The sequence below is a fragment of the Triticum aestivum genome, chromosome 3A (genome assembly GCF_018294505.1).
Source record: "Triticum aestivum cultivar Chinese Spring chromosome 3A, IWGSC CS RefSeq v2.1, whole genome shotgun sequence".
Taxonomy (NCBI): Eukaryota; Viridiplantae; Streptophyta; class Magnoliopsida; order Poales; family Poaceae; genus Triticum; species Triticum aestivum.
Window position 1 is genome coordinate 537345817 of NC_057800.1, and position 6927 is coordinate 537352743.

A 6927-nucleotide genomic window follows, 5' to 3' on the forward strand; every position below is an offset into this window, starting at 1 on the left:
AATCACTAAAATTATTATTCAACATTGCATACTAAATGCCTCTGCATATTAAATAGTCCTATCCTCAAATAGAATAATTAAAGAAGCAAACATATGCAAACATAACAGCAATCTGCCTAAACAGGATAGTCTGTAAAGAATGCTGCAACATCCATACTTCCCTAGCTCCAAAAATTATGAAAGAAAATTCCCACTGTAGTAAATTTATCAAATCTTAATATTCAAATGGTTTCAACATTTTATCACATTCTTACTTTTCTAGGTAATTATTGCAACAGCGGTAAACTTTCTTTTCTCAAACAGCAACATGTATACTTGTAACATAAGCATAGTAAAGGCTATCAATGCTACTTTTATTGAAATAAAAGATGCAAAACATTGTTATAAATAACATCATGCAAATAGTAACAAAATAAATTGATGCTCCAAGCAAAACACATATCATGTGGTGAATAAAAATATAGCTCCAAGTAAAGTTACCGATGAACGAAGACGAAAGAGGGGATGACTTCCGGGGCATCCCCAAGCTTAGGCTCTTGGCTATCCTTGAATATTACCTTGGGGTGACTTGGGCATCCCCAAGCTTAGGCTCTTGCCACTCCTTATTCCATAGTCCATCGAATCCTTACCCAAAACTTGAAAACTTCACAACACAAAACTTAACAGAAAACTCGTAAGCTCCGTTAGTATAAGAAAATAAATCACCACTTCAAGGTACTGTAATGAACTCATTATTTATTTATATTGGTGTTAAACATAATGTATTCCAACTTCTCTATGGTTTATAAACTATTTTACTAGCCATAGATTCATCAAAATAAGCAAACAACACACACAAAACAGAATCTGTCAAAAACAGAACAATATGTATTAATCTGGATCAAACATACACTTCTGGAACTCATAAAATTCTCAAATAAATTGATGGACCTGAGGAATTTATCTATTAATCATATTAAAAAATAATTAACTAAATATCACTCTCCAAATAAAAATGGCAGCAGTTCTCGTGAGCGCTAAAGTTTCTGTTTTTGATAGCATGATCAACAAGACTTTCCCCAAGTCTTCCCAAAGTTTCTACTTGGCACAAACATTAATTAAAAGCATAAAACCACATCTAAACAGAGGATAGATTAATTATTTATTACTAAACAGAAACAAAAAGCAAGGAATAAAATAAAATTGGGTTGCCTCCCAACAAGCGCTATCGTTTAACGCCCCTAGCTAGGCATGATGATTTCAATGATGCTCACATAAAGGATAAGAATTGTAACATAAAGAGAGCATCATGAAGAATATGACTAGCACATTTAAGTCTAACATACTTCCTATGCATAGGGATTTTATGAGCAAACAACTTGTGGGAACAAGGATCAACTTGCATATGAAGGTAAAACAAGCATAACTTCAAAATTTAAAGCACATAGAGAGGAAGCTTGATATTATTGCAATTCCTACAAGCATATGTTCCTCCCTCATAATAATTTTCAGTAGCATCATGAATGAATTCAACAATATAACCAGCACCTAAAGCATTCTTTTCATGATCTACAAGCATAGAATTTTTATTACTCTCCACATAAGCAAAATTCTTCTCATGAATAATAGCGATAGCAAACTCAACAAAATAATTATCATGTGGGGCATAATCCAATTTAAAACTAAAATCATGATGAAAAGTTTCATGTATATCATTATTCTTTATAGCATACAAGTCATCACAATAATCATCATAGATAGCAACTTTGTTCTCATAATCAATTGGAACCTCTTAAGGAATAGTGGATTCATCACAAAATAAAGTCGTGACCTCTCCAAATCAACTTTCATCAATATAATCATCATAAATAGGAGGCATGCTTTCATTATAATAAATTTTCTCATCAAAACTTGGGGGACAAAAAATATCATCTTCATCAAACATAGCTTCCCCAAGCTTGTGGCTTTGCATATCATTAGCATCATGGATATTCAAGGAATTCATACTAACAACATTGCAATCATGCTCATTATTCACATATTTAGCGCCAATCATTTTATAGATTTCTTCTTCTAGCACTTTGGCACAATTTTCCTTTCCATCATACTCATGAAAGATATTAAAAAGATGAAGCGTATGAGACAAACTCAATTCTATATTTTTTATAGTTTTCTTTTATAAACTAAACTAGTGATAAAACAAGAAACTAAAAGACTTGATTGCAAGATCTAAAGATATACCTTCAAGCGCTAACCTCCCCGGCAACGGCGCCAGAAATGAGCTTGATGTCTACTACACAACCTTCTTCTTATAGACGTTGTTGGGCCTCCAAGTGCAGAGGTTTGTAGGACAGTAGCAAATTTCCCTCAAGTGGATGACCTAAGGTTTATCAATCTGTAGGAGGCGTAGGATGAAGATGGTCTCTCTCAAGCAACCCTGCAACCAAATAACAAAGAGTCTCTTGTGTCCCCAACACACCCAATACAATGGTAAATTGTATAGGTGCACTAGTTCGGCGAAGAGATGGTGATACAAGTGCAATATGGATAGTAGGTAATAGTTTTTGTAATCTGAAATAATAAAAACAGCAAGGTAGCAAGTGATAAAAGTGAGCGTAAACGGTATTGCAATGTGTTGAAACAAGGCGTAGGGTTCATACTTTCACTAGTGTAAGTTCCCTCAAAATTGATAACATAATTGGATCACATAACAATCCCTCAACATGCAACAAAGAGTCACTCTAATTCACTAATAGCGGAGAACGAACAAAGAGATTATGGTAGGGTATGAAACCACCTCAAAGTTATTCTTTCCAATCAATCCGTTGGGCTATTCCTATAAGTTCTAGAGTTCGTACTAGAATAACACCTTAAGAGACAAATTAATCAAAACCCTAATGTCACCTAGATACTCCAATGTCACCTCAAGTATCCGTGGGTATGATTATACGATATGCATCACAGAATCTCTAATTCATCTATTCAACCAACACAAAGGACCTCAAAGAGTGCCCCAAAGTTCCTACCGGAGAATCACGATGAAAACGTGTGCCAACCCCTATGCATAGGTTCATGGGCGGAACCCGCAAGTTGATCACCGAAACATACATCAAGTGAATCACGTGATATCCCATTGTCACCACAGATATCCATGACAAGACATACATCAAGTGTTCTCAAATCTTTAAAGACTCAATCTGATAAGATTACTTCAAAGGGGAAACTCAATTCATTACAAGAGAGAAGAGGGGGAGGAGAAACATAAGATCCAACTATAATAGCAAAGCACGCGATACATCAAGATCATATCACCTCAAGAACACGAGAGAGAGAGAGATCAAACACATAGCTACTAGTACATACCCTCAGCCCCGAGGGGGAACTACTCCCTCCTCGTCATGGAGAGCGCCGGGATGATGAAGATGGCCACCGGTGAAGGATTGCCCCCTCCGGCAGGGTGCCAGAACGGGTCTAGATTGGCTTTCGGTGGCTACGGTGGCTTCTAGTGGCGGAACTCCCGATCTATTGTGCTCACGGATGTTTTAGGGTATATGGAGATATATAGGCGGAAGAAGTACGTCACGGGGGCCATGACGGGCTCACGAGGGTGGAGGGCGCGCCCACCACCCTCGTGGGTAGCTCCCGTATCTTCTGACGTGGGGTCCAAGTCCATCAGGTGTGTTTCCTTCCAAAAATAACTTCTCCAGTTGATTTCGTTCCGTTTCGACTCCGTCTGATATTCCTTTTCTTCAAAACACTGAAATAGGCATAAAACAACAAATCTGGGCTGGGCCTCCGGTTAATAGGTTAGTTCCAAAAATAATATAAAAGTGGATAATAAAGCCCATTATTGCCTAAAACAGTAGATAATATAGCTTGGAGCAATCAAAAATTATAGATACGTTGGAGACGTATCAGCATGGCTAGCTTAGAGAGTAAGCTATGTGGTGGCATGGGCAAGGAATGGTGGGGTGTCATGATTGTCCCCTGGGTCACATCATAAATAGTGCCAGGGGACAAGTGACACTGTACATGATGGCTGGGGTGACACGTGAACAGTGCCGGGTACGGCCGTCACGTCGGGGTCGCGTCAGGCTGCAGTTGACTTCGGGCAGCTGGCCTGGTGGAGCAGTCGGCAGCCAGCAGCCGGCCTGGTGGAGCAGTCGGCAACCAGCAGCCGGCAGGAGCGATCGGGAAGTCGGCAGCCAGCAGCCGGCAGGGATGGCCGGGCAGTCGGCAGCCAGCAGCCGGCAGGGGGGCCGGGCAGTCGGCAGCCAGCAGTCGGCCTGGTGGAGTAGTCAGCAGCCAGCAGCCGGCCGGTTAGTTGGACTGAGGGGCTTTGCTAGCCTTGATGTCTTGAATTATTGTCTCGCCGTCTTCGGGGTATCCGTGTCCAATTACTCTGACAGTAGCCCCCAAGCCTCCGGGCAACTTGGCAAAGTTGGGCGGAGGTTTTTTGGCGAGTGTTCATGGAAATGATCATGAAAAAGACAAATTTAGTCCACGGAGATGTATCAAATGTTTGCTTTTAGCATTGCAAGATTTATGTGGAGGGTGCCGACTCGGTTTCGTCCGAGCCCCCTTAATCTTTTTTGTGTTCCCTCCGCTTTTTGGCTTGTGCTCTTGCTCGCCAGACAGCCGCTCCGCGGTCTGTGGCTGAGAGTGGGCCGCGAAGTGGAGTGTACAGTACTCAGAGTCTGGGAGCAGATTCAACCTAGTAGATACTTGTAAAGGAAACGGTCGGGTCGCCCGAACCGTTTTTCTTCCCAGACTTTTTTCGCGTGGGTGGCCTCCAGCATTCACTCTGCTAGTCGGACAGCCGCTCTGCGGTCTGTGACTAAGAGTGGGCCTTTGGTACCGCACATGGTACTAAGCCGTCTGCGGGAACTAACATCTCAGGCCAAGCGGCTAGCCCCCGGGCCAACTCTGGCTGGCGCCGGGGCGAACAGTGATGCTACTGTAATAAAATGCGAAGACAGCCCCTGAGTATCGCTCGAGGTTATTCGTGCTTGCGTGGTGCAAAAAATATGCGGGTGAGGAGCTCACAATGGTTTTTGCGTAGCCGAGGCGGAGCTTGCCGAAGACAGCCAGCGCGGCTTGGCGCTCGTGGAGTGCGCCGGTGCACCCAACGGGTGCAGCCCTCAAGCTTCCGGGTGCTCGAAGGGGGGTTCTGTTCGGTTAGGCTCGATCGGCCAGGCGGCGAGGCATCTTGCAGCGCCAATTTTCTTCTTCTCTCTTTTTTCTCTTCTACCGGCTGCTGGGAGTCGGAAAAAACTCTTCTCTTGTCTGCAATCTTCACGGGGGCGCGTCAGGGCACCCCCTGGGTGTAGCCCCTGAGATTCGGGCCAACTGCTGAGCAGTCAGGCCGGATCTCGCGGCAACTAACTTGTCTTCTTCTTCGCGGGGGCGCGTCAGCGCACCCGCTGGGTGTAGCCCCCGAGATTTGGGCCGACTGCTTAGCAGTCAGGCTGGATCTCCCGGCAACTACTTTGTCTTCTTCTTCGCGGGGGCGCGTCAGCGCACCCGCTGGGTGTAGCCCCCGAGCCTCTGGGCGCTCAAGGAGGGTCCAGCCGGTCGGGCTTGACCGCCCAGGGGGCGAGCGGGACGCGGCCAAGCCGGCGCTCTTGCCGGCCAGACGTTGAAGCGGGCAGGCAGGTCGGGTTGCGTCTGGCAGTCCGAGTGGCGAAGCAGGCAGACGGACAGACGGATGTTTTTTCTTTTCTTCTCTTTGTCCGGCTGTGGCAGCCGAACTCCGACTCAGCAGTCGGACTTCTTTGCAGCCGGCTAGGCAGCCAACACCTTCTTCACAGCAGGTGATCAGACGGACATCTGGCAGTCAGACAAAAATTCCAATCGGCTACGTGCAGTCGAACGCACATCTCTTTCTCTTTTTTTTCTTTCGGGCACTCGGCACTTCTCAGCCAGATTGGGCACTCGGCCTCTTGTCAGCCGGATTGGGCACTCGGCCTCTTTTATTTTCCCCGAGCACCCGACCTCACCTGGCTTTTATTTTTCTTTTCTTCTTTGGGCACGCAACCGCAGCAGGCGGCCGCAGTGGGAGCACAACGGCCGGCCTCTTCTTTCTTTTCTCTAGCCGGATGGGCACCCAACCCCTTTCTCTCTCTCTCTCTCTTTCGAGAAGCCGGCATCTCACTTCTTCTTTTGCCCAAGCAGCTGGCCACAGCGGGAGCCGGAGCGTGGGGACGACGACAAGCAGCCGGGGGCGCAGAGGCCGGCAACGGATGTGGCCGGGAGCCGACCAGCGGTGCCGAATGCGGCCAGGGCGATGCTGGCGGAGCCGGGCAACACGGGAGGCGGAGCAGTCGGCACAGGGCGACATCCTGGTGGGCGGAGCTCGCGGGGCGCGAGAGCTGAAGCCGATAAGGGGCACAATAGCGCCCGGGAGCTGGCGCTGCGGCGCGGGGCGGGGGAGGAGGCCTGGAGAGGCCGGCCCGCGGGGGACAGGCGAAACCGGCCCGTGGGGCGGTGAGGCCGGCCAGCGGCGAGGCGGCCTCGGGGCAAGCGAAGCCGGCCAGCGCGGGAGCTGGCCCTCGGAAGAGCGAGGCGTCACCGAAGCGCGTTGTGACGGCCGGCCACGGCAGGGACCCGACAGCATGGGGAGGCGGCCGCGGTGGCGCACGGGGGAGCCGACGCTTCCAGTTGGAGGCGTCAGCTGGGTACTAGAGCCATGGGGATGGCGGGCCGATGTCGGAGAGCTCGGACGCAGGGGCGGGAGGCGGAGCCGGCAGGGCAGAGGCCGGACCTGGCGCGGGAGGCCAGCAGCCGGCGGAGCGGAGGCCAGACCCGGCGTGGGAGAGGCCGGCGCGCGGGGCCGAAGCCAGCGGGTGCGAGCGACGTGGCCAGGCGGAGGCGACGCTGGGGAGCCGGACGCGCAGGAGTCGGCCAGGATGCGCGGGAGGCGGCCAGCGCAGGGCCACGAGACGGCAG